Here is a 27,936-nt window from a genome sequence, read left to right on the forward strand (position 1 = left end):
GAATGAATATGCAAGCGAGGGTGTTTCAATTTCATATACACGTGTTTTATTTTAATGATAAAAAAATGGTCCCTGCCTATACCGCACTCCTGTGTGTTTTAGCACTACTCACTCAGACAGATTTATTATCAAGCTCGGGGCGGAGATTCGATGGAGTCCTCGGCGATGTTGGAGCGGGGCCTCGGTCGATGGCGGTGGAGAAAACAAAATGGCGACGCGGAGCCTGTCCCACAGTGCGGTGGATAGTCGCGGCGGAGTCGCGGTGCCCGGGGTGTGCGAGGCGCGGTGTCGATTTGGTTCACTTGCGCGAAGTACTTGCGATGGCGCGTGGGTCGCAGAGCCGTGTCGAACGGGTGCTGGGAGGTACGTGTGTCCGCGACTGGTCCTCGAAGATGATTGATTTATTGTTCTCCTCAAAACTCATTAGCAGCCAAAGTTAAAGTCTTCTGCCGCCGTCCTCTGCCGCAGTCCTCTGCCGCCGTCCTCTGCTCGCACAATCGGCCCTTTTGCATATTCTAATGCGTCGGAGTTATTTTCCATGTCCTCCCTCTCGCTCGGCTGCCTTTTGCTCGCATGATCGGCGACAAATTTTAGTGCGTCGTAATTACGTTGTATGCACTCTCTCCCGCTTGGCCGCCCTATGCTAGTCCGAGCGGGGCCTGCATTTTCATAGTATAAGTGCGCTCTGTCGCCCTCTGCCCGGGCGATCGGTGCTTGCGCCGGTCTACGCAATTGCGTCGTAGACTTTTTCGGGTTTCGGCGCCCGTGCCGCTGCCCTCTGCTCGGCGCCTGCGTCGGTCCACGCAATTGCGTCGGAGCTTAGATTTGTTCTCTCGTTCTGTTTGCTATCGGGTTCTCCCCGCCCCTTACTGTCAGTGATGCTCGTTTGATTTGTACTTAGCCTAGCCTTATTTATTAAATAACAAAATAATGAGAAACTTCATGGCTTATTTCTACTAACTATGGCCTTAACTCTAAGAAGAAAATAAGAAAATATGTACATGTCCGGATTGTGGGGCCCAAATTGGGGCGTCACAACATGATATCAATAATATAAATAAATTTACCATATACATATGAAAATCAGTATGAATATCAATTATATGAAGAAATATATATCATATGTATATAAAAAAGTATGAAATATACCTATAAACCTACCTATAAGTGGTTGCCGACCCAAGTATTGTTCAAAACATATGATATGCATATGATTTTGTCAATAATATTAATAAATTAACCATATACATATGAAAATCAGCATAAATATCAATTATATTAAGAAATATATCATATGTATATAAAAAAGTATGAAATATACCTACAAACTCTTAAGTAAATTGAGAGAAAGCCACAGTGTGGGCTCATCTAGTACTGAAAACACCCGATATCTAGATAGGGTGTTCAAAAACTATTATAGGTAGGCAGTGGTTGCCGACCCAAGTATTGTTCAAAACATATGATATGCATATGATTTTGTCAATAATATAAATAAATTTACCATATACATATGAAAATCAGCATAAATATCAATTATATTAAGAAATATATCATATGTATATAAAAAAGTATGAAATATACCTATAAACTCTTAAGTAAATTAAGAGAAAGCCACAGTGTGGGCTCATCTAGTACTGAAAACACCCGATATCTAGATAGGGTGTTCAAAAACTATTATAGGTAGGCAGTGGTTGCCGACCCAAGTATTGTTCAAAACATATGATATGCATATGATTTTGTCAATAATATAAATAAATTTACCATATACATATAAAAATCAGCATAAATATCAATTATATTAAGAAATTTATCATATGTATATAAAAAAGTATGAAATATACCTATAAACTCTTAAGTAAATTAAGAGAAAGCCACAGTGTGGGCTCATCTAGTACTGAAAACACCCGATATCTAGATAGGGTGTTCAAAAACTATTATATTATTATTTGTTCTGTCTTTATTTTGGGTATTTAAAATCTGTCCCAATTAGGACAATAATTAAATTGTTTCTCGGTTACATTCTTGGGGGAACATTTACATAGTTTTCTGGGTGGGAGTTTTACATTCGTGTTATTGGGTTTATTATTGGGTTAGGTTTTAGCAGGAAGTCTATAAATTTGCCAGATCCCTGGGGTGTGTTCGCTGGAGTCTTCTGCTTGCTGCACTCTCTGTAAGTCTGAACGCTAGGACGTTGGGATGTTGTGACAGCTTGTCGAAGTGTCTCCTGCTCGCCTTCTCTATTTCGTCTTTTACCCAGGGTACGCCAAGTGCGTCGTGGATGGCCTCGGTAGTGTGGTATGTGTGGGCGCCCGAGACCATTCTGAGTGCTTTGTTTTGAAGCCGCTGGATGCTTCTGCGGTTTGAGTACGATGCAGTACCCCACAGTTGGATACCGTAGGTCCACATCGGCTTGATGATGGCGTAGTAGACTAGTAGCTTATGCCTGTTCTTCAGTTTAGATCGCCTACCCATTAACCACCGGTACTGATTAATTCTGTCTTCAGCCTGCTTTCTTTTCTTCTGGATGTGGGCGCGCCAGGTTAAACGCCTGTCCAGGGTCATACCGAGGTATTTCGGGTTTGGATCATCCGGGAAAAAACTATTATAGGTAGGCAGTGGTTGCCGACCCAAGTATTGTTCAAAACATATGATATGCATATGATTTTGTCAATAATATAAATAAATTTACCATATACACATGAAAATCAGCATAAATATAAATTATATGAAGAAGTAATTCATATGTATATAAAAAGTACTGAATTCAATATTCTCTTAAGTTATTATAGGAGAATAACTGTAGGGTGGGTGGCAAGCCCAATTGAAAATGCCCGATTTCAAGACATCGATGCAAAAAACTACTAAAGGATGGTCAGTGGATGTCCATCTAGAATTGATATAAATCTATGTATATAATATGATTTAGTCAATGTTGACAATATATATTATAATATTATCCGTATAAATTTGTTTCTTTATTCTTTTTGAATACGAGACTTGGCTGAGCGGACTAATATTATTAAAACTCAAGATAATATCGTTGAAACGTGCGCCAAGGTTATATATGTATATATATAATAACAATTGGTTTCCAATTATTATCGTTAATTTTTGGTGGCAGGCTAATATAATGTATATTAAATTAGTACCTGCCTTAAAATCGGACGCACTATATCGTTTGCCGGTATAGTGAGTTCAAATAAAATAATAATATTTTTTAATAATATTATTATTAAATAAATACTTATTTTTCATATGCGCTCGGTTTTATATTATATATCATTCGAGAGTTATATGGAAAAATGTTAAATTTTAAATTTAACATCAAAATACAAATGATTTAATTCAATATCTATATTGATTAAACAAAAATTGCAAATGTGTGGATACATAAATAATTATGTATGTTGAAATAAAATGATATTTTAGAATAAAATATTGTACATATAATAAAATTATAGTAGTAAATATATATTAAATAAAAATTATGTTATAAAATTATACATACATACGTATATTTATATATATGATGTAATGAATAATTCTTATAACATCTAAAACTTGTTATATTAGTGGCGAAACAAGTATAAAACAAAACATAAAAGAAGAATTACGAATGCTATCCAAGTTTTGGCCGTAATCAAATTCAAAAAATAGAATATTAAAATAATAGATCTATAATATTTATATTGCATTATTTCTATTCGAAAATATGAATGAAATATGTAAAGGAAAACATTATTCTGGTTGATCCTGCCAGTAGTTATATGCTTGTCTCAAAGATTAAGCCATGCATGTCTAAGTACACACGAATTAAAAGTGAAACCGCAAAAGGCTCATTATATCAGTTATGGTTCCTTAGATCGTTAACAGTTACTTGGATAACTGTGGTAATTCTAGAGCTAATACATGCAATTAAAACATGAACCTTTATGGGACATGTGCTTTTATTAGGCTAAAACCAAGCGATCGCAAGATCGTTATATTGGTTGAACTCTAGATAACATGCAGATCGTATGGTCATGTACCGACGACAGATCTTTCAAATGTCTGCCCTATCAACTTTTGATGGTAGTATCTAGGACTACCATGGTTGCAACGGGTAACGGGGAATCAGGGTTCGATTCCGGAGAGGGAGCCTGAGAAACGGCTACCACATCTAAGGAAGGCAGCAGGCGCGTAAATTACCCACTCCCAGCTCGGGGAGGTAGTGACGAAAAATAACAATACAGGACTCATATCCGAGGCCCTGTAATTGGAATGAGTACACTTTAAATCCTTTAACAAGGACCAATTGGAGGGCAAGTCTGGTGCCAGCAGCCGCGGTAATTCCAGCTCCAATAGCGTATATTAAAGTTGTTGCGGTTAAAACGTTCGTAGTTGAACTTGTGCTTCATACGGGTAGTACAACTTACATTTGTGGTTAGTACTATACCTTTATGTATGTAAGCGTATTACCGGTGGAGTTCTTATATGTGATTAAGTACTTGTATTTTTTCATATGTTCCTCCTATTTAAAAACCTGCAAGTGCTCTTAAACGAGTGTTATTGTGGGCCGGTACAATTGCTTTGAACAAATTAGAGTGCTTAAAGCAGGCTTCAAATGCCTGAATATTCTGTGCATGGGATAATGAAATAAGACCTCTGTTCTGCTTTCATTGGTTTTCAGATCAAGAGGTAATGATTAATAGAAGCAGTTTGGGGGCATTAGTATTACGACGCGAGAGGTGAAATTCTTGGACCGTCGTAAGACTAACTTAAGCGAAAGCATTTGCCAAAGATGTTTTCATTAATCAAGAACGAAAGTTAGAGGTTCGAAGGCGATCAGATACCGCCCTAGTTCTAACCATAAACGATGCCAGCTAGCAATTGGGTGTAGCTACTTTTATGGCTCTCTCAGTCGCTTCCCGGGAAACCAAAGCTTTTGGGCTCCGGGGGAAGTATGGTTGCAAAGCTGAAACTTAAAGGAATTGACGGAAGGGCACCACCAGGGGTGGAGCCTGCGGCTTAATTTGACTCAACACGGGAAAACTTACCAGGTCCGAACATAAGTGTGTAAGACAGATTGATAGCTCTTTCTCGAATCTATGGGTGGTGGTGCATGGCCGTTCTTAGTTCGTGGAGTGATTTGTCTGGTTAATTCCGATAACGAACGAGACTCAAATATATTAAATAGATATCTTCAGGATTATGGTGTTGAAGCTTATATAGCCTTCATTCATGGTGGGCAGTAAAATGTTTATTGTGTTTGAATGTGTTTATGTAAGTGGAGCCGTACCTGTTGGTTTGTCCCATTATAAGGACACTAGCTTCTTAAATGGACAAATTGCGTCTAGCAATAATGAGATTGAGCAATAACAGGTCTGTGATGCCCTTAGATGTCCTGGGCTGCACCGCGCTACAATGAAAGTATCAACGTGTATTTCCTAGACCGAGAGGTCCGGGTAAACCGCTGAACCACTTTCATGCTTGGGATTGTGAACTGAAACTGTTCACATGAACTTGGAATTCCCAGTAAGTGTGAGTCATTAACTCGCATTGATTACGTCCCTGCCCTTTGTACACACCGCCCGTCGCTACTACCGATTGAATTATTTAGTGAGGTCTCCGGACGTGATCACTGTGACGCCTTGCGTGTTACGGTTGTTTCGCAAAAGTTGACCGAACTTGATTATTTAGAGGAAGTAAAAGTCGTAACAAGGTTTCCGTAGGTGAACCTGCGGAAGGATCATTATTGTATATAATATCTTTACCGTAAACAACAATAACTTGTTTTAATTATAAAATATATTTTTATAATATAACAAGATAAAATTTCCAAACAATTATATATTTATAAAAAAAAGAAATTCAATGAAAATTTGGATTAAATTTTTTATAAATAAAATCAAGCAAACAAGAATAATAATCAAGCAAATTAAATTGTATTATAATATATTCACAAATTTATGTTTATATATTATAATATGAAACTTGCGTGTATATGGACCATAATATCCACGCGTTGCGAATATGTATTGTTCATCATAGTTATGGGCATACATTGGCTAATGCAACAACCTAAAATGTTGAATGTTGTACCTGGTTTACTTCAGGTTAATGTTTTATATAAAAAACGCAATATTATATCACATTAAAATTATATGAAATTGTAAATTATCCAAGTAATAAATGATATAATATTGTTTATATAAAACTAAGACATTTTGCAGCATTTCGTTTTAGGTATAAAAAAAAAAATTTATTGAAGGAATTGATATATGCCAGTAAAATGGTGTATTTTTAATTTCTTTCAATAAATTCATATTTGACAAATTGAAATAATAAATATAAAAACTCTAAGCGGTGGATCACTCGGCTCATGGTTCGATGAAGAACGCAGCAAACTGTGCGTCATCGTGTGAACTGCAGGACACATGAACATCGACATTTTGAACGCATATCGCAGTCCATGCTGTTATGGTACTTTAATTAATTTTTTAGTGCTGCTTGGACTACATATGGTTGAGGGTTGTAAGACTATGCTAATTAAGTTGTTTAGAAATTTGGTAATCAAATTTCTAAGCATATGGTATATTATTGGATAAAAATTTTAATTAAATATAATTATTATTTTTATTCATAATATTAAAATATCTATGGAAAACATTATCTCACATTATAAATAATTTGATTGTGAAAAACGAAGAAAAATATTTTCATTTTCAATCATATAATACTGAGGAATGTATAGCATAAAAAATGTTTGAAATATTTTTCATTTAGAATGGTCTCTTATTAATGATTTAGTAAAATTGAAATCTTTTGTAAATGTTATTGCTCTTCGTTAAATTCGTTTAAAACTCATAACTAAATTAAAACTAATTAATGAAAAAAATTTTTATACGAATTCATTAAATGTTTCTCCATTATATAAATGTAAAGAATATATTGAAAAAAAAAATGTTATATACAACCTCAACTCATATGGGACTACCCCCTGAATTTAAGCATATTAATTAGGGGAGGAAAAGAAACTAACTAGGATTTTCTTAGTAGCGGCGAGCGAAAAGAAATCAGTTCAGCACTAAGTCACTTTGTCTATATGGCAAATGTGAGATGCAGTGTATGGAGCGTCAATATTCTAGTATGAGAAATTAACGATTTAAGTCCTTCTTAAATGAGGCCATTTACCCATAGAGGGTGCCAGGCCCGTATAACGTTAATGATTACTAGATGATGTTTCCAAAGAGTCGTGTTGCTTGATAGTGCAGCACTAAGTGGGTGGTAAACTCCATCTAAAACTAAATATAACCATGAGACCGATAGTAAACAAGTACCGTGAGGGAAAGTTGAAAAGAACTCTGAATAGAGAGTTAAATAGTACGTGAAACTGCTTAGAGGTTAAGCCCGATGAACCTGAATATCCATTATGGAAAATTCATCATTAAAATTGTAATATTTAAACAATATTATGATAATAGTGTGCATTTTTTCCATATAAGGACATTGTAATCTATTAGCATACAAAATTTATCATAAAATATGGCTTATAGTTTATTTAAATTAAAATGCTTGCGTTTTAACACAAAATAAATGTCATTAATTTGATAAAGTGCTGATAGATTTATATGATTACAGTGCGTTAATTTTTCGGAATTATATAATGGCATAATTATCAATGATTTTTGTGTTTATTATATGCACTTGTATGATTAACAATGCGAAAGATTCAGGATACCTTCGGGACCCGTCTTGAAACACGGACCAAGGAGTCTAACATATGTGCAAGTTATTGGGATATAAACCTAATAGCGTAATTAACTTGACTAATAATGGGATTAGTTTTTTAACTATTTATAGTTAATTAACACAATCCCGGGGCGTTCTATATAGTTATGTATAATGATATTTATATTATTTATGCCTCTAACTGGAACGTTCCTTGAGCATATATGCTGTGACCCGAAAGATGGTGAACTATACTTGATCAGGTTGAAGTCAGGGGAAACCCTGATGGAAGACCGAAACAGTTCTGACGTGCAAATCGATTGTCAGAATTGAGTATAGGGGCGAAAGACCAATCGAACCATCTAGTAGCTGGTTCCTTCCGAAGTTTCCCTCAGGATAGCTGGTGCATTTTAATATTATATAAAATAATCTTATCTGGTAAAGCGAATGATTAGAGGCCTGCCGAAGCAACTAGCCCTTAAAATGGATGGCGCTTAAGTTGTATACCTATACATTACCGCTAAAGTAGATGATTTATATTACTTGTAATATAAATTTTGAAACTTTAGTGAGTAGGAAGGTACAATGGTATGCGTAGAAGTGTTTGGCGTAAGCCTGCATGGAGCTGCCATTGGTACAGATCTTGGTGGTAGTAGCAAATAATCGAATGAGACCTTGGAGGACTGAAGTGGAGAAGGGTTTCGTGTGAACAGTGGTTGATCACGAGTTAGTCGGTCCTAAGTTCAAGGCGAAAGCCGAAAATTTTCAAGTAAAAAACTAATGACTTAATAAATATATATACAAGCCAAAAATAATATACTTGAATAATTTTGAACGAAAGGGAATACGGTTCCAATTCCGTAACCTGTTGAGTATCCGTTTGTTATTAAATATGGGCCTCGTGCTCATCCTGGCAACAGGAACGACCATAAAGAAGCCGTCGAGAGATATCGGAAGAGTTTTCTTTTCTGTTTTATAGCCCTACTACCATGGAAGTCTTTCGCAGAGAGATATGATGGGCTAGAAGAGCATGACATATACTGTTGTGTCGATATTTTCTCCTCGGACCTTGAAAATTTATGGTGGGGACACGCAAACTTCTCAACAGGCCGTACCAATATCCGCAGCTGGTCTCCAAGGTGAAGAGTCTCTAGTCGATAGAATAATGTAGGTAAGGGAAGTCGGCAAATTAGATCCGTAACTTCGGGATAAGGATTGGCTCTGAAGATTGAGATAGTCGGGCTTGATTGGGAAACAATAACATGGTTTATGTGCTCGTTCTGGGTCTATCATTTATGGTGGTTACTTGTTCCCTGGATAGTTTAGTTACGTAGCCAATTGTGGAACTTTCGTGCTAAAATTTTTAAGAATACTAATTGGCTCAAACCGATTAGTTCTTATTAATTATAACGATTATCAATTAACAATCAATTCAGAATTCAGAGTAACTATGACTCTCTTAAGGAAGTTGCAGAATTAAGAACCACACAGCGCCGCCCTAGTTATAGCGAGCAAGAACACCGAGTATCGCCATCGGAAGCATCCCGAATCATTCCATCTGTACAGTCTGGCGAAATCATGCGGAAACTACGGGGCTACCGCCCCGTAGTATGTAATCCCCTGTGGAGAGCCGAGGTCCTTCAATCTATCATCGATAGGGCGGAGGATCTTGGACCGGAAACCACTCTCCAATGTTTGTCCAACTACCTCCTGGAAATTTTTCCGGCACAAAATGCACCCCTCATTCTGACGAGGCCTCCCCGGAGGCCCCGAAATAGGAGGGAAAGTAGAAGGCAGCAGTACGCAATGGTGCAGCGTAACTGGGACAAACATAAGGGGAGATGCATAAAATCCTTGCTTGATGGAGCTGATGAGTCGGTAATGCCAAACAGAGAAATTATGGAACCCTACTGGAGAGAAGTGATGACCCAACCCAGCCCAAGCTCTTGCGAGAACACACGGTTCCACATGGAACACGCGCTTGAGAGGGTTTGGTCCCCTATAACTGATCGGGACTTAAGGGTAAACAAGGTGCCATTATCTTCATCTCCGGGGCCTGACGGGATATCTCCAAAAACTGCCAGGAGTATTCCAACGGGTATTATGCTTCGCATAATGAACCTTATTCTCTGGTGCGGCAATCTACCACAACCATCACGACTGGCCAGAACCATCTTCATCCCGAAGATGGCGACGGCGACTCGTCCGCAAGACTTTCGTCCCATTTCGGTCCCCTCGGTCTTGGTTAGGCAACTAAATGCTATTCTAGCAACCCGATTGACCTCATCAATCAATTGGGACCCGCGTCAGCGGGGGTTCCTGCCTACCGATGGGTGTGCCGATAATGCGACGATAGTCGACTTAATTCTGAGGGAAAGCCATAAACGTTGGAAATCATGCTACATCGCGACACTAGATGTTAGCAAGGCATTTGATTCCGTATCTCATGCCGCAATCAAAAACACCTTGATTGCATATGGCCTACCAAAGGATTTTGTCGACTACGTACAGAGATCGTACGAGGTCGGGGGCACCACACTCAATGGGGAGGGCTGGATATCAGATGTGATCATACCTGCGCGAGGTGTTAAGCAAGGGGATCCTCTGTCTCCAGTTCTATTCAACCTGATCATGGATCGGTTGCTTAGATCCCTACCCAAAGAGATAGGTGCCAAAGTCGGAAATGCCATGATAAACGCGGCAGCATTCGCTGATGATCTGGTCCTTTTTGCGGAAACTCCGATGGGCCTTCAAAAATTGTTGGACAAAACAGTTGACTTTTTGTCTTCTGTGGGACTCGACCTAAATGCTAACAAGTGTTTCACTGTTAGCATAAAGGGACAGCCGAAACAAAAGTGTAGTGTTGTGACGCAACACAGCTTTCGAGTAGGTTCGCGAGAATGTCCTTCAATGAAGCGCACCGACGAGTGGAAGTATTTAGGTATCCGGTTTACAGCGGAGGGGGAGGGCTCGGTACAATCCAGCGGAAGACTTCGGTCAGAAGCTGTTGAGATTGACACGGGCCCCCCTGAAGCCACAACAGAAGTTATTTGCCCTTAGGACTGTCTTTATCCCACAACTCTATCACAAGCTGACCCTTGGGAGTGTGACGATAGGCGTTCTAAGAAAATCTGACAAATTGGTGCGATTCTATATCCGGAAATGGTTAGATCTTCTGGCGGATGTGCCAGTATCCTTTTTCCACGCCCCCCATAATTCTGGGGGACTCGGTATACCATCATTGAGATGGATAGCTCCAATGCTACGTCTGAAAAGATTGGGCAGTATTAAGTGGCCCCACCTCGAACAATCCGAGGCGGCCAGCTCTTTCATGGACGACGAAATGCGGCGGGGCCGGGTTAGAATACTAGCGGGAAATAAGGAACTGCTATCACGTTCGGCCATAGAATCGTACTGGGCAAATAGGTTGTACATGTCTGTTGATGGCAGCGGTCTCCGTGAAGCTGGTAAATTCCACCAGCAACATGGATGGGTAAGTCAACCCACGCGTTTACTAACAGGAAAGGAATATTTGAACGGAATCAAGTTGCGGATAAATGCCCTACCTTCAAAGTCTCGTACTACGAGGGGACGGCACGAATTGGATAGACTGTGTCGTGCAGGATGTGATGCTTCCGAAACAACAAACCACATCTTGCAGAAATGTTACCGTACGCATGGAAGGCGGGTAGCTAGACACAACAGCGTAGTAAATTCAATCAAGTTGGGACTTGAGAGAAAAGGCTGCGTTGTTCATGTCGAACCAAGTCTGCAATGCGAAACCGGCTTGAATAAACCTGACCTGGTGGCTATCCGACAAAATCGCATTTATGTGATAGACGCTCAGATTGTGACAGACGGACACTCGATCGACGATGCGCACAAACGAAAAGTCGAGAGATACGACAGACCGGACATACGTACTGAATTGCGGCGACAATACGGAGGGACATGTGACATCGAGTTCCACTCCGCGACACTTAACTGGAGGGGGATCTGGAGTAGTCAGTCCGTAAAACGATTGATTGCAAAGGACCTCCTAACAACTGGTGATAGCAATATCATCAGTATCAGGGTAGTGAAAGGAGGCTTTTACTGCTTCAGAAACTACATGTATTGGAGCGGTTACTCTGGCGGTGCGGGTTGATGAAAGCACTGTGGTCAAAATAAATTGCCTGCTACCTTGGCATAACATCATAAAAAGGTACAAACATCGCATATTGACATATGAGGAGGGTTTTAGTACGTAGGCGCTGTGGAACTTCGGTTCTGATAGAGCAGTGAATCGTGCATGCTATGAACTCTAATAAGAGATTAGTAGTATCTTTAGAAGATTTCCCTTCCTTAGCGATCAAAAAAAAAAAAAAAAAAATAGCCAAATGCCTCGTCATCTAATTAGTGACGCGCATGAATGGATTAACGACGGACGTGTGTTTTCGACGTGCTCCATTAATTTGTGAATAATTTTTGATTCCGTGCGAATTAATTGCTAATTTTTAGCTTAAAATTCGCGGATTCGCCTAGCGATTAAAATCGTGTAGTTTTCCGGTTGGAAAATTGCGGTTTTCCTCACGAAAACACCGTGTGAAGTTTGTCAACAACAGCACGTGCTGGTAATTTTCCGCTGCAGCTTTGTGTGTGTGGGTGAGTAGAGCACAGTTTTTACTCTCCCCTACTTCCAATGGAGGGCGCGCTCTCTGAGAGCGAGCTGTCGGCGAGCAGTCGGGCCAGCAGTCGGCCCAGTAGTGCTGCGAGTACGGCGAGGCGTCGGCGCGGAAAGAGAGGGAAGGCGACGACGAGCGCGGTGCCGAAACCGACGCAGCCGAAGCTGTTGGCGCTTGACGTCAACGAGCCTCTGCCGGCGCCGGTAGGTGTGTTGGAGGAGAGCCCATTCTCCTCTCTCGAGGTGGCGTTGGCCTCAGCCTCTGCCGCTGCCGCTGGCGTCGCTGCCCTTTCCGCTGCTTCCCCCGCTGCCGCCTCCGCTGCTGCTCCCGCTGCTTCCCCTGCTGCTGCTCCCGCTGCTTCCCCTGCTGCGGCCCCAGCTGCTGCCCCTGCCGCTGCCCCCGCTGCTGCCCCCGCTGTCGCCAGGAATTCTGGTGGAGCCGCAGCTGCCCCCCTGTCCCCGTCTCCCCTCCCGTCGTCGCGTCCGTCCATGGTACGGTGGCCGAGCTGGCCAAGATCAAGGACGGATTCTTGGAAGAGGTTGTTGCGTCGAATTTATCGACCAAGCAGGCCTGCGCCATGATGCGGTGCCTGAACAGGTATGAGGGCCTGGTGCTTGCGCTCTCGGCGCGGAATGCAGCCTTGGAGGCTCTCCGCGACCAGCAGCGAATCCCGCCGCCGCCGCCCCCGAAGTCCGTCATGGCGCAGGCTGTGGTCCCCATGCCACCTGCTGGGTATGCAGCCGCATATCCCAGCCTGCCAGCGCCTCTAGCTGCTCCGGTGCCTGCCCCGCGGAAGCGGGACGTGGTCCGCCGTTGTGGTGAGCAAGGACCCGACAGTGAGCGGAAAAGAGGTTGCAGAAAAGGTGCGCAGGGAGATCGCCCCTTCGCTTGGCGTACGTCTGCATGAGGTGAGAGGGCTTGCGCGTGGCGGTGCCATCATACGCACCCCCTCATCAGGCGAAATTCGGAAGGTTGTTGCAAACAAGAGGTTTGCAGAAGTCGGTCTGGAGGTGAAGCAGAGCCCGGTGCAGCGACCCAAGGTGGTCGTGAGCAACGTGGACACTGCGACGAAGCCAGCCGACTTCATGAAGGACCTGTATAAGAACAATTTTGCGGATGTGATGGACATGGCGTCCTTTGAAAAGGCGGTACACCTCGTCAAGCCATGGTCTGCGACTGACGGCGCCACTGTTAATGTGACGCTCGACGTCAATGCCGTGGCCCTTGAGGTGCTAGATGGAGCAAAGGCGTACATCGGCTGGTTCGCATACAACTGCCGAGCCTTGGTCCGCACGTACGCCTGCCATAGGTGCGTCGGATTTGACCACAAGGTCGCCCAGTGCCGGTATAAGGAGAACGTGTGCCGCCAGTGCGGACAGAACGGTCACAGTGCGCGGAGTTGCACGAACCCGGTGGACTGCCGGAACTGCCGCTTCAAGGGGTATGCCTCGGGACACAATATGTTGTCCCCAAGCTGCCCAGTGTATGCGGCTGTGCTGGCGAGGGTGAATGCTAGACACTAATGTTTAGCTTCATCCAGGCAAACTGTGGCCGAGGCCGAGCTGCGACTGTCGAGCTCGGAGTCCGATTGAGGGAATCAGGATTTCTGTTCGCACTTTTGCAGGAGCCATATCCAGGCGTCGGGAGGATGGATGTGCTGCCTGAAGGAATGAGGATCTTCGCCGATCGGCGAGGGAAGGCAGCCATCCTAGTGAATCACCAGGATGTCATCTGCATGCCAGTGGAGCCCCTCACCACCGACCGCGGCGTATGCGTGAGCGTTAAAGGGAGTTTTGGCTCAATCTTCCTTTGCTCCGTATATTGCCAATTCGACGCCGACCTAGACCCGTATCTCAGATACATGGATGCGGTCCTGCTGCAGGCCAGCAGAACGCCGTGCATCATGGGACTTGATGCGAATGCAGTATCCCCCATGTGGTTTAGCAAACTCTCTCGGCAGACCGAGGGGCAAGCTAACCGCACCCGGGGTGAACTGCTGTCTGAGTGGATGCTGGAGAAAGGAGTCGTCGCTCTTAACCAGCACAGTGAGGTGTTCACGTTCGATAGCGGCAGAGCCCGCAGCGATATCGACGTGACGATCGCCAACGAAGCAGCATCTATGTGGGCCACATATGAGTGGAGAGTGGGCGAGTGGGAGTTAAGTGATCACAACAGGATTACTGTTGTTGCCACAACAACTTCCACGCGCGCAGTTGAGAGCATAGCTCCTGTGCCGTCCTGGAACTTCTCCACTGCTCGCTGGCGATTGTTCGAAGAGGAGTTGGTGAGCCGGGCAGCCGGACTTTTGGAAGACTTCTCTGAATCGCCGTTGGACCAGCAAGTTTCTGCCCTGCGGCAAGTGGTGCACGGAGTGTGCGACCTTGCGCTGGGTAGGAAGACGCCGAGATCGCCTAGGAGGAGAGCACGTTGGTGGACCGCCGACCTCAGCTCTGCGCGCCGCGAAGTCAGGAGACTTCGGCGCAGGCTCCAGGACGCTCGCCGACGTGGCGACGTCGAAAGGACTGAGCTTCTTGTGGTCGAACTGAGGATTGCCTCAGCCGACTACAAAAAGCTCATTCTGAAGGCGAAGGAGGACAGCTGGAGAAGCTTCGTGGGAGAGAACGCAGACGATCCATGGGGGCGCGTCTACAAGATTTGCCGCGGTCGTAACAAACGCTCGGAGATTGGGTGTCTTCGCGTAAATGGCGAGCTGGTCACCGACTGGAGTGACTGTGCGCGAGTGCTCCTCCGTAACTTTTTCCCAGTTGCGGAGTCAGATGCACCGATTGCCTACGCGGAGACAGTCCCACCGGCGCTCGATGAATTCGAGGTTGATGCTTGTGTCGCCAGGTTGAAGAGCAGACGCTCGCCTGGCATGGACGGCATCAACGGCACGATCTGCAAGGCGGTCTGGCGCGCCATACCTCAATAGCTCACGAGGCTCTTTTCCCGATGCATCCGGTCGGGGTACTTTCCCAGCGAGTGGAAGTGTCCACGTGTAGTGGCGCTACTCAAGGGACCCGACAAGGACAAGTGCGAGCCATCCTCGTACAGGGGAATCTCCCTGCTGCCCGTTTTCGGCAAGGTGCTTGAGGGAATCATGGTAAATCGCGTTAGAGAAGTTCTTCCGGAAGGCTGCAGATGGCAGTTCGGATTTCGCCGAGGACGATGTGTGGAGGAAGCTTGGAGACACGTAAAGAGCAGTGTCGCCGCCAGCACGGCGCGATACGTGCTTGGAGTTTGCGTGGACTTCAAAGGAGCTTTCGACAACGTCGAATGGTGCGCTGCACTGCGCCGATTGGCCGAGTTGGGATGCCGGGAAATGAGCTTGTGGCGAAGCTTCTTCTCCGGCCGAAGAGCAGTGATCCGAAGCAGTGTTGGTACCGTGGACGTACCAGTCACTAGAGGCTGCCCGCAGGGGTCAATCAGTGGCCCATTTATTTGGGATCTACTGATGGATGTACTGCTACAGCGCCTTGAGCCGTACTGCGCCCACAGCGCGTACGCGGATGACCTGCTTCTTCTCATCGAGGGAAACTCCCGACTCGTGCTTGAAGAAAAAGGAGCGCAACTAATGTCCATTGTTGAAACGTGGGGAGCAGAAATCGGTGTAACCGTTTCCACCAGCAAGACGGTGGTTATGCTGCTGAAGGGCAACATGGCGCGCACGCCATTGGTAAGACTTGCAGGAGCAAGCTTACCATATGTCCGCAGCTGCCGGTACCTTGGCATCAAAGTCAGCGAGCGCATGGGCTTCATGGTGCACATCATGTCGCTCAGAATGCGGATCGCGGGAGTTGTTGGAGCATTGGCGCCTGTGCTTCGAGCTGACTGGGGCCTCAGTCCTCGAGCCAGGCGGACCATATATGCCGGACTCTTAGCACCCTGTGTGCTCTTTGGTGCCTCGGTATGGTATGTCAGTACGACGAGGCAAATAGTGGCCAGGAGGCGACTTATTGCCTGCCAAAGGCTGATCCTACTAGGAAGTCTTCCGGTATGCCGAACAGTGTCTTCCCTGGCACTGCAGGTTCTTGCTGGAGCTCCCCCGCTTGACTTAGCAGCAATGAAAATTGCTGTTAAGTTCAAGCTGAAGCGTGGATACCCGTTGGAGGAATACGACTGGCTCTACGGCGAAGACCTTTCAGGTCTAAGCTGGAAGCAGAGAATGGAGCGGATTGACGAGTGCCTATTGCATGATTGGCAGGACAGATGGGATGATGTGGACTCCCCAGGACGGGTGACCCACAATTTCATCCCCAATGTCAGCCTCGTCCATCGAAATCTCAATTTTGGGTTTTCGATGCGCATGGGATTCCTGCTTACAGGACACGGGTCGTTGAACGCATTTCTGCATAGCAGAGCTCTTAGCGATACCGCCGCATGCTCATGTGGCGATCCTAACGAGGATTGGGAGCACATCCTTTGTGCTTGCCCCCTTTATGCAGATTTGCGCGACCTCAATGGGCTTGGTGTGCAGCGCGTTGGCGAAACCTGGACATTTGGACGGATTCTGGAGGACGAGGACAGGACTCGGAGGCTGAAGGAGTTTGCTGAGGAAGTTTTCACCAGGAGAGGGAGGAACTCATAGTTCCTTTTTGCTCACGCCGTGTGGTTAGCGGAGAAGAATACTGCCACAGCCCACCATTGCTTGTCGTAGGAGGCGACTAATATGGCATGGGCACTCTATCCGGGCTTGTCGGAGCCAAAAGGGAGGGTCCACCGAACCCTGCATTTCGGTACCACGGGTTGAGCAGTGCCTTCCAAGGCTGCTCATTGAGGTCGGCCCCCTTGTGGGAGTATCGTGGTGGCTGTGGTTGATACCTATATCGCGGGTAGAACTTTCGAGTTCGACGAAGAGTTGCGTATATACGACTCGGGTGCTGTGACCCAAAGATCAGAAGAGATTTTAGATAGATCTCGCCCCTCAGCAAGGGGGAGTGTTTGCCCGACAAGCAGACACTCGAATTGCTACCGGGATAGTTGCTACGTACATAGCTGTAGCTTCTATTTTGGGGCGTTGGTCTGGCGCTTAATCTAGACACATGCACTATATACATGGGTATATAAGAGTGTCGTGGCTGTACTCCCTTCAGTGTGGAACACGCCACGTTAAATAAAACTCGGAGGGATCCGAAACACACCTGTCCCGAAGAAATGCTACTGGGATAAAATTAAATTAAACCAACGCAACTGGTGCTCACACTAAACACTTTTTTTCCATTAAAAATCATTATAGGTAGGCAAGGCAGTTTTGCCGACCAAAGTATTCTTCAAAATATATAAAATTATGATATCCGATATATATATAAGTTAAAAGAATGATTATTATTTTATTATAAAAAAATCAAACTTCACTTTATTGAGTTGGATTAAGAACTAACTGGATTAAGTTTTACAGGTTTAATTTATAGCTACGCGTCGCTCCATCGCTGTCACCGTCTCTGCCGTTGTCGCTGCTTCTGCTGACGTTCTTTGTTTCTATTGGTTCTGGCTTCCGCAATTGCTGATGTCGTTGTCGCTGTTGGCCAATCTTAATTATAATTGGGCGATTCACTATTAGTCTTTGTTGTTGGATGCACTTGCTTCAGTTCACTCAACTTTGGGGGTAAGCGTTTCCCACGATCGATGGTCAAGAAGGTGCAAGCTCAGCGCACGTGTCATCCGATCTTATTACTATTGTTGTTGGGTGCACTTGCTTTGGTTCAATCAACTTTGGGCGTTTGGTGTTAAGCGTTCCCATGATTGTAAAGTGCAAGCTCAGTGCGCGGGGCGTCGAACTTATTGAAGGCATGGTATTGCAATTTGATATTTCCTCAATTACGCAATCCATGCTCACCCTATCTTTTATTTTGTTGATTTTATTATTTCGGGTGTTAACTCTTCCCTCCTTAAGCGCGACTGTCCTCGGTCGCAATGTAATACAGCACAGGTCCGGAATGTGGGGGTTCTTCTCGCGTTTCTGGTACAGGGGCTGCAGTACTTTTCGTTGTTTTACGCCTTCGTAGGAGCTCCGTGACTGATCCTATTATTATTAGGAGTATGATGATGGTGGATCCGAAGCTAACCGAGGATTCTATGATCGATTTTCTTCTTAATTTTTTCAGCTCCTTTGTGTTGTCGAGATTTAGTTCCTTGATCATTTGAAGAGATAGAACTTCTTCCAGTTTAGTCTTCTCTCCCATAAGTTGGAATAAGGGAGGTTCTGGCTCGACCGAGTTGATTTCCTTAGACTTGTAGATAGTTTCGCCAATAGTTACCGTTGAATTTCGGTATTGAATAATGAAAGAGCCTTGCAGTTGTAGAAGTTTTTCGTCTAGCAGAACTGTTCCATTGAAGTTGTTCAGCAATATGGTTCCAGGCAGTATTTCCTCAAAATCCGGGATGTGATGATTGTTTATCATCTTACACTGAGGTTCTCGGAGATTCAGGAGAGCATTTACGCAGGTGTCGTTACTTAAGTTTAACAAATTTTCTGTATTACAGACTGTCTTATCATTATGGGATTCGCAAGGTGTTTTAATAGCAAATAATTGTTTCTTACATTCTAACAAATTTTCATATTTTATATCATTGATCATTTGGGCTTTCTTTAGTGCTTTAATTTTTAAAGTTCTACAATTATCTGTTTTGATGGTTGGAAGGCTAATAATATAAATGAGGTCATTGCCGTTTGTGGCTAATTTAACCTTAGCAAATTCTAATAATTCTTCTATGTTAAAAAATAAGTTATTTTCTTTTTTTAAAAATGTCCTCTACTATTTTAGTTTCAGTGTTTGTGAATACAAATGAATTTATTGTGTTAGATTTTGCCCATGTGATTGCATAGATGATATTATTAATTTCTTCTTTAATTAATTGAATTTTATATTTTAAAACATTAGCGTTTTGGTTCGCTATTTCTTCCGAGCTCTGGGTAACTTTTAACATAGCATTAGTAGTTTTAGTAAGTTGGTTTATTTTCTCATTAATTAATTTGTTGATTACCACTTGTTTGTTGTTATTTTCTAATTGCTCATCTATTTTGTTGACTATGATCTCGTAGTCGTGGTGGTCTGGTGAACCTGCTAGCCATTTCCACGCAGTACCTATTGTTTCTATTGCTCTTTTTGGTCTCTTTTGTGTTCGGAGTATGCGTAAATCGTTGTGAATCTGTTCTAGTTCGTAGGAAAGGTATGGGTGTAGTGGATGAGATGAGTTAAGTGAATAAAATGATTCCTCTAATTTCGCTAAAGTGTCCTTATAGCTCTGCAAATTAAAGATGTGGATGATTTTGAATGTTCCGTCTTGTTTAGCTGCAAGTCCGGTTTCGAGTGAGATGATTTGTGAGTTGGAATAGTCAAGGACCGTGGTTATCCCCAAGCACGTTGGTAAAAATAGTCTGAAAAATTATGTTCTTATGTTATTTTTATGTATGATTTTTCCTGATTGTGTCTTGATGGTGGTTGTTTTATTTTCTGCTACTTTTTCCACTTTGTACCTAGGTGTCAGTTTACTTCCTAACCTTTTGTCTATTCTTACGTGGACTGTGTCGCCTGGTTTAAAAATTTTCGGGAGCGTTTTTTCCTGGTTGTGGTACTGTAGGTCAGCGTTTTGTTTGTTTAGAATTTTCTGTTTAATTTCTTCTCTTTTCTTTTCTATCTCTTCTGCAGAATTGGAAATTGTGCTTCTGAAAAATATGTCTATGGGGCTTTCCTTTGTTATGGAATGAATTGACTTGTTATATGCCTGAACTGCTTTAAAAATTAGGTCCTCAAATGTCATGCTACCGTTGTCTTTTTTGAGGCAACGCATGATTTCGGATAAAGTTGAGTGGAACCTTTCTATTTGTCCGTTACTTGTCGATGCATAAGGGGCAGTGGTGTGTACTGATATTTTTAGTTCATCTTCTAACATAAACTTGATTTGACGTAAATAAAACTTATTTGTTATTTAAAAAAAAAAAAAAAAAAAAAAAAAAAAAAAGGTTCGCTATTTCTTCCGAGCTCTGGGTAACTTTTAACATAGCATTAGTAGTTTTAGTAAGTTGGTTTATTTTCTCATTAATTAATTTGTTGATTACCACTTGCTTGTTGTTGTTTTCTAATTGCTCATCTATTTTGTTGACTATGATCTCGTAGTCGTGGTGGTCTGGTGAACCTGCCAGCCATTTCCACGCAGTACCTATTGTTTCTATTGCTCTTTTTGGTCTCTTTTGTGTTCGGAGTATGCGTAAATCGTTGTGAATTTGTTCTAGTTCGTAGGAAAGGTATGGGTGTAATGGATGAGATGAGTTGAGTGAATAAAATGATTCCTCTAATTTCGCTAGGGTGTCTTTATAGCTCTGCAAATTGAAGATGTGGATGATTTTGAATGTTCCGTCTTGTTTGGCTGCAAGTCCGGTTTCGAGTGAGATGATTTGTGAGTTGGAATAGTCAAGGACCGTGGTTATCCCCAAGCATGTTGGTAAAAATAGTCTGAAAAATTATGTTCTTATGTTATTTTTATGTATGACTTTTCCTGATTGTGTCTTGATGGTGGTTGTTTTATTTTCTGCTACTTTTTCCACTTTGTACCTAGGTGTCAGTTTACTTCCTAACCTTTTGTCTATTCTTACGTGGACTGTGTCGCCTGGTTTAAAAATTTTCGGTTGCATTTTTTCCTGATTGTGGTATTGTAGGTCAGCGTTCTGTTTGTTTAGAATTTTCTGCTTAATTTCTTCTCTTTTCTTTTCTATCTCTTCTGCAGAATTGGAAATTGTGCTTCTGAAAAATATGTCTATGGGGCTTTCCTTTGTTATGGAATGGATTGACTTGTTATATGCCTGAACTGCTTTAAAAATTAGGTCCTCAAATGTCATGCTACCGTTGTCTTTTTTGAGGCAACGCATAATTTCGGATAAAGTTGAGTGGAACCTTTCTATTTGTCCGTTACTTGTCGATGCATAAGGGGCAGTGGTGTGTACTGATATTTTTAGTTCATCTTCTAACATAAACTTGATTGCTGCTGAGCTTAATGATCGTTCATTGTCCATTATTATCCATTTCGGCATACCGAAAGCAATTAACATTTCCCTTAACGGATTTTTTTATATCTTCCGATGCTCTAGAGTCTAGAATTTTAATTTGAGCATACTTTGAAAATTTATCAATTCCTGTTAGAACACTGTGTTTTTCGGTAATGTAAATGTCTACATGGACTATTTCTCCTGGATAATTGGGAATCGGAGTCGGTTGAATTGTACCTTTTGGGGGGTGTCTATCATATTTGGATTCTTTACAAGTTTGATAGGAATTAACTATTGCTTGGATTTTCTTTATGGCTTGTGGGAAAAAATATTTCTTCAAAATTTGTAATTTATTTTCTTTCGCATCTCTATGGGCTCTTTTATGCTCAAGGGTAATTATTTCATTCTGTTGTGCTTCTGAGGTTACGTCATCTATTTCGTTTTGAGTAAACCTTATTTTGCATGATTTAAAATAGGTGGGGTAAATGTTTTGAATTTTGCCCATTACTACTTCAGATGTAATTATTCCGTTTATAATTTTAGGGTCGAGTCTGTGAGTTAAAATTGCTATGAGATTTTCTTCTGTGTAGGATTTTCTTTTTATTATGTGCCTGTGGTAGGTTGGGAATGGAATTTCGAAACTATAGGAATCTGTGTCTGCAGTCAGTAAAAAAAGTTGGTTTTTAAATACGTTTATTGGGGCTTCAACCGAAAAAATAAGGTTGTGTGACGAACTTTCATCGCTATGGGCTGATGCTGAGGAGCTGATTGAATTAATTTCTGCGGGGGCCCGAGATAACGCGTCTGCCACTACATTGGCTACTCCGGGCTTGTATCTGATCTCGTGGTTATACTCGCCAATAAGGTCTCTCCACCGTTTTAGCTTAGCATTGTGGTTATTTACGCTATTAGAAAAGCTGAGGGGCTGGTGATCGGTGTAAATAGTCACTTTTGAATACCCGTACAGGTAGTGTCTTAAACTTTGGAGTGCCCAAACGATAGCGAGCATTTCTCTTTCGTTAGTTGCGTAGTTCTCTTCAGTTTTTGACAGGGTGCGTGAAATAAATGTTATTGGTCTATGGTTTTGTTCTAACACTGCGCCAATTGCATAGCTTGAAGCGTCAGTAGTTAGCTGGAATTCTTATCCGAAATCTGGATAGGCAAGGATTACATCTCTGGAGACGAGAGTATTTTTAAGTTTCTCGAATGCTGCAACTCCATCTTTGCTCAAGTTGATAGCAGTTCTGCTGGACTTGGACTTAGATATGCGGCCTTCTTCGCCTCTTAAGAGAATGGTTAACGGTTTTGCTATTTTAGCATAGTCTTTTATGAACCGCCTATAATAACCTGTCATGCCTAGAAAAGAACGCAGATCTTTTAGTGTTTTAGGGATCGGAAATTTTGTAATTGCTTTTACTTTTTCGATGTTTGTTTTGACCCCGTTTTCTGATATTGTGTACCCTAAGAAGTCCACTTCATTTTTAACCCTTTCATGCCCACTGTTGCCTATAGGCAACATTGACTTTACATTTAAATTTCGGGTACAATTAAAAATTTTTGTGAACTTTTTTTTTATGGGGAGTTCCTCTTATTAATTTTCTTTAATTTTTGGTAGTTTTTGCGAATGCAGGTGCAGCGTGTGCTTAGTTATCGTTAATGCTTCGATACCACCACAGCTTCCGAAAAATTTTACCAAAAAGTGCTCGTGAAAATAGTGCGATTAACTAAAAATGGTGACAAATATTAAAAAAATAAGTACGTACAGTTCTTTTAAATAGGTAAGACTATGATAAAAGTATAAAGTTGATCTTGAAAATTGTTTTATAAAGAGTGTGGATTTTTTCAAAATTAGATGTTGCATACCGGCAACATTGGTCATAAGAGGTTCGCAAGTAATAATTTGTTTGTGCTTATTTAGGCATGTGTCCAAAGGGATTAAAAGGGATGATTAATAAAATATCACAAGAGGAATATCAAAGCTGTGATGAACAGATGAATTCTTTCAAAAGTAAAAAAAAAAAAAACAATTTTTTTATGCATTTTATGAGTTTTTAATTTTATTTTATTTTAGATCATCATAGTTTAAAGCAGTATCTCCCTAAAAAGCCGCACGAGTGGACCTTTAAAATGTTTTCTAGAGCTGGGGTGTCTGGCATTATACATATTTTATTTTTGCTTTTACGTAGGAGACGGAACCTGTAAGTCTTATGGACTAGGATTGTCTTCATATATTGTTTTGCATTTAGCTTCACACATTACTGACAATCAAAATTTTAAACTATCTTTGATAACTGGTTTACTCCAGTAAGCCTGATGATAGCATCTAAGGAAAGGGGTATCTTAGCAGTTGGCAAAATTTGCAATAACCGTCTAAAAAATTGCAATCTTCTTAATGAAAAACAGTTAGATTGCAAAGGCAGGGGATCTTTTGACATAAAGGTCGAATCAACTATAACTTTATCTCGTGTCGCTGGTATGATAATAAACGTGTTCAGCTTATTTCAAATTATATTGCTGATGCACCAGCTCCTAAAAATACCTCGTCCAGCTATTGTAAATAGAAGGTAGGATAGAAGCATGGGTGGTGTTGATCTATCAGATATGTATGCTATTAGAATTGTACAAAGAAAATCATCGCTCAAAAAATGGTACATGCGAATGGCGTTTATTGGTGACAGTGGTGAATTATTGTCTACTATACCGCGGAGAAAGCAATCATTTTAAAGAACAAAACATGCCACTTATTAGTTTTCAACTAGATATTGCCAAAGAGCTTCTTAATGGTAATGTGGCTCAATCCCAAAAAGAGGTCGGCCTGCATTTGCTTTATTAAATTTTAACTCTCCAAGCTCATCAACTAATCTTGTGGAGCTTCTTTCAAAGGAATTGAATCACCAAAATCTTCATTTCCAAAGACGTCTTATTTTATGGCTCCAGCAAAGGCAATAAGATACGACCAAATTGGTTACTGGGTTTAGTGGGGATCAAAAGGTAGATGTAGAATGTGTACTAAAGGCTTTCCCAGGTCAAAATGTTAAAATTGTATGCCCAATTGTGTTTAAACCCAAATACTAACACAGAAAAATAAAGATTGTTAATAAAAATTTCATAATTGTATTGTCTTGTAAAGGTGATATTACTCATACGTACGTACTTATTTATATATATGGATGGACATATGTTGCCTATAGGCAACATCGCAGTAAGGACATACCAAAGGACTTAGAGTATCGAAATTCGAAATGAACGTTACTTGGGGCTCCTATTGAACATTTATGGCATTAAATATTTTCTACGTATCCCCAGTTTAATTTGGGCATGAAAGGGTTAAAAAAGTGGCACTTTTCTACTTGAACCCTCATGTTAGCATTTTCTAGGGTTGTGAATACCTTCTTTAGATTGCTTTCGTGATCTACTTCATTTTTGCTAAATACTATGATATCGTCTACGTAAACGTAGCAAATTTTCCCTATGTGTTGCCTTAGTATATCGTCTAAGGCCCTTTGAAAAATTGCTGGAGAGTTTTTGAGGCCAAACGGGAGTCTGGTAAATTCGTATTTACCTCCGTTTACCGCGAATGCTGTTTTTTCTATATCCGAGCTTTTTAATGGTAATTGGTGGAAACCACTTTTAAGGTCTAGCACCGAAAAATATTTATTGTTCCCGAGTTGTGCGATAATTTCGCCGATTTCGGGAATGGGGTACCGATCTGAAATAGTAACTTCATTTAGCTTCCTATAATCGATTACTAGTCTGTACTTTTTTTCTTCGGACTGACCGGACTTTTTTGGGACTACCCAGACTGGGGCATTATATGGGGATCTTGAAGGTCTTATAATGCCGTCTTTTAACATTTCGTTAATTTGTTTTTCTACTTCCTGTTTTAATGATATGGGGTATGGATAGTGTTTTCCGTAAACCGGTGAATCGGACGAAGTTCTTATTTCACCTACTACTTTTGTCGTGTATGCTAACTTTGTATCGGGATCTGCAAGGAGGGTTTTGTGGTCTTGAACGAGGAGATTTATAATTGATTTTTGGGACTCGGTCATGTGACTGACTTGTGGTCCGATTGTATTTACTGCCTGTGTTGCGAATTGATGAATTTTAATTTTACGTTTATTTTCAAGAATTAATGTGTCGTTTTTCACGTCTATAATGGCTCCTAGGCTTTTCATTGTATCATTGCCCAGTATACCGTGGAAAGTTTTCAGTGTGTCTAGTAAAAAAAAATTTCATGGGTTTATCTGAAATGCTAGGGAGTTTAAGTATTGTGTGCTGGGTTATTTTAGTGTTTCCTCCAACTGAGTTGACGGAAAAAATTTTTTCGTTCGATTTCGGTCTTGGTACTAGTTGATTTTGGATATAGTTCTGGTTTGAGCCTGTATCAAATAAAAATTTTAGTATTTTTCCGTTCCCCGTGGTTACTTTAAAGTAAGGTAGTGAGGAACGACTTATTCTAAAAAATAAAGCTCTGACATGTCTACATATTCCTGCTGTTCGGCATTACTTTCCCACTCATATTCTTCCTGAAGCTCATTTACGTTATTTTCTTCTGCTAACTGGTAGTACTCTTGCTCTGAACTTGAGATTTCTTCTGAAATTGGTTGTGTATTGCTTTCTGCATTTGGTTGGATATGAAATTGTCTTGGCATTTTGTTGATATTTTGGACGTTAGAAGAGCTAAAAGGTCTTTTCCCTGAAAAGTCATTATTTGCCGGCTTGTTCATATAATTAATATGGCGCGAACGAATTGATTGGTCCACTTCCATTGGTACTGGTTTCGGTTGTGGCCGTGGGGGAGGTTTCGGTAAGCTGTAGGATGCTACTGCATCACCTTGCTTTACATAGGCTTGGTTGTTAGCTTTAAATTGATTAGCCTGATAAACTGGTGTTTTTACAGATGCCGGTACTAGTTGCATCTGATTTGGATTATGATAGAGATGGGGATGGAAATTTTGTTTGACGGCTACCATCCGATATGGTTGTTGGGGTTTGGGTGGAAGAATTGGTGGTTTGCCTAAATATGGAACCTTTGGAGTCTGATTATTTCTAGTATTCTGATTTTCGAGCAAGCTGCATAAATGTAGTGCGTGCCCTAAGTCATGCGGTTCTTTAATGGCTAAAAGTTGTGCCAAGTTGCCATTTAGACCTCTGACGAAGGTGTCCAAGGCTTTTTCCCTGTACATGGCTGTTAGAGATTGTATAGTTTCTTGTGAGGCATCTAAGTTGCCAATTTGGTTCAGAATTAGGGAAAGTTGTTGATAAACCGCCTGATAATAATCGACTATAGTACTGTTACCCTGGTTAAGTGCATAGAGTTGATATTCTAAGGTCTTTAAGTCGCGTTTGTCGGCGAAATGTGCTGTTAGGCATTTCGAGATAGCTGTCCAATCTAAGGGAGTGTTATAAGATTCTAGTACTGCGTCTGCTTGTCCGGTGATTTTGTTACGGATTGCTAAAAGTATTCCATAGAATTTTGGTGTACCTATTCTATTTTCATAAATTTTTAACACTCTCTCGACACTTTTTTTCCACGACGAGTATTCGCTCTTATTTCCCGAGAAATCTCTGAGTGTTCTGACTATGTCCGGTAGTTTGTCTAATTCGCTAATGTTGTGTGCGAATTCTCTCCTAATTGTTTGCTCCGTATATTTAGAAAAGTCTTTATTAGGGTTTAGAATTTCCTTCACTAGGCTGCCGAGGTTGGCCTCTAAGACAGCTTTTATTTTTTCCTCGATATCTCTCTCGGTCATGACTCTCGCGTTTAGTTGTGCGTTACTAACTGATGAAGGTCCGGCGAGATTTGCGAGTCTGTCTGCTAACTCTTGTTCGGTCATTTGAGCAATCAAAAAAACGTTACGGTTAAGCTAAATTTTTAATTTTAGTCACTCAGAATTCGGAAATATTTTTCTAGAGAATTTTAATTATATTGGGGGGTTTAATAAAAATTTTCGAGTTTTTAAATTGTTGTGGTTTCTTAAAAATAATATTAAAGTGTGTTTCCTATATTTTTTTATTTTCGTAGATTTTTGTGTATCTTGTAATATTTTTAAAATTTCAGTAATTGGTGTGTTTGTATTTTTCAATTTTTTAGATTCTCGTTTTGCTTAAAACTATGCTTACAGTAGTAACATATCTCGGCGTGCTCTCGTGACGACAGGATCGGCGGATTCCGTTTTATCCCACTCTGCAACGATCTCTCCTGAGTGTGGGTCTACTAAGGGGCCTTCTCTGTACTTTGGTTCACGTTCCCTCCGAACGGATACTAAAGGGATCACGGCGATAATTTTTTGGCCTGATTTTTGCGCTAGGTACAAGTCCTGTTTTTTCAGGAGTACAATTTTGTAGCGTTCTTTAAAACGGCACTTTTGCACTTCCGGGTCTCGAGTCCTTTTCACTTCTCACTTATTAGGCGGAGGTTGGAACGAAACGTCAGAAACTTTTCTGAACTTCGCGGGACGCGGAACTTAGTATCCTTTCGCGGCTTTTAATCAGGTCCCTGTTCGGGCGCCAGTTAAAAGAATGATTATTATTTTATTATAAAAAAATCAAACTTCACTTTATTGAGTTGGATTA

At 41.6% G+C, this 27,936-nt stretch overlaps 2 non-coding genes across 2 annotated transcripts; both read left to right on the forward strand.

The window, feature by feature from the left end:
- The first annotated feature begins 3,740 nt into the window (after positions 1 to 3,740).
- LOC122319952 lies at positions 3,741 to 5,734 on the forward strand. Its single transcript, XR_006245416.1, has one exon. It is a non-coding gene; the product is annotated as a small subunit ribosomal RNA (ribosomal RNA).
- A 600-nt stretch (positions 5,735 to 6,334) lies between these two features.
- On the forward strand, positions 6,335 to 6,514 carry LOC122319956. Its single transcript, XR_006245419.1, has one exon. It is a non-coding gene; the product is annotated as a 5.8S ribosomal RNA (ribosomal RNA).
- The last annotated feature ends 21,422 nt before the right edge of the window (positions 6,515 to 27,936 follow it).

The sequence above is a fragment of the Drosophila ficusphila genome, unplaced genomic scaffold, assembly GCF_018152265.1.
Source record: "Drosophila ficusphila isolate 14025-0441.05 unplaced genomic scaffold, ASM1815226v1 contig_309, whole genome shotgun sequence".
Lineage (NCBI taxonomy): Eukaryota > Metazoa > Arthropoda > Insecta > Diptera > Drosophilidae > Drosophila > Drosophila ficusphila.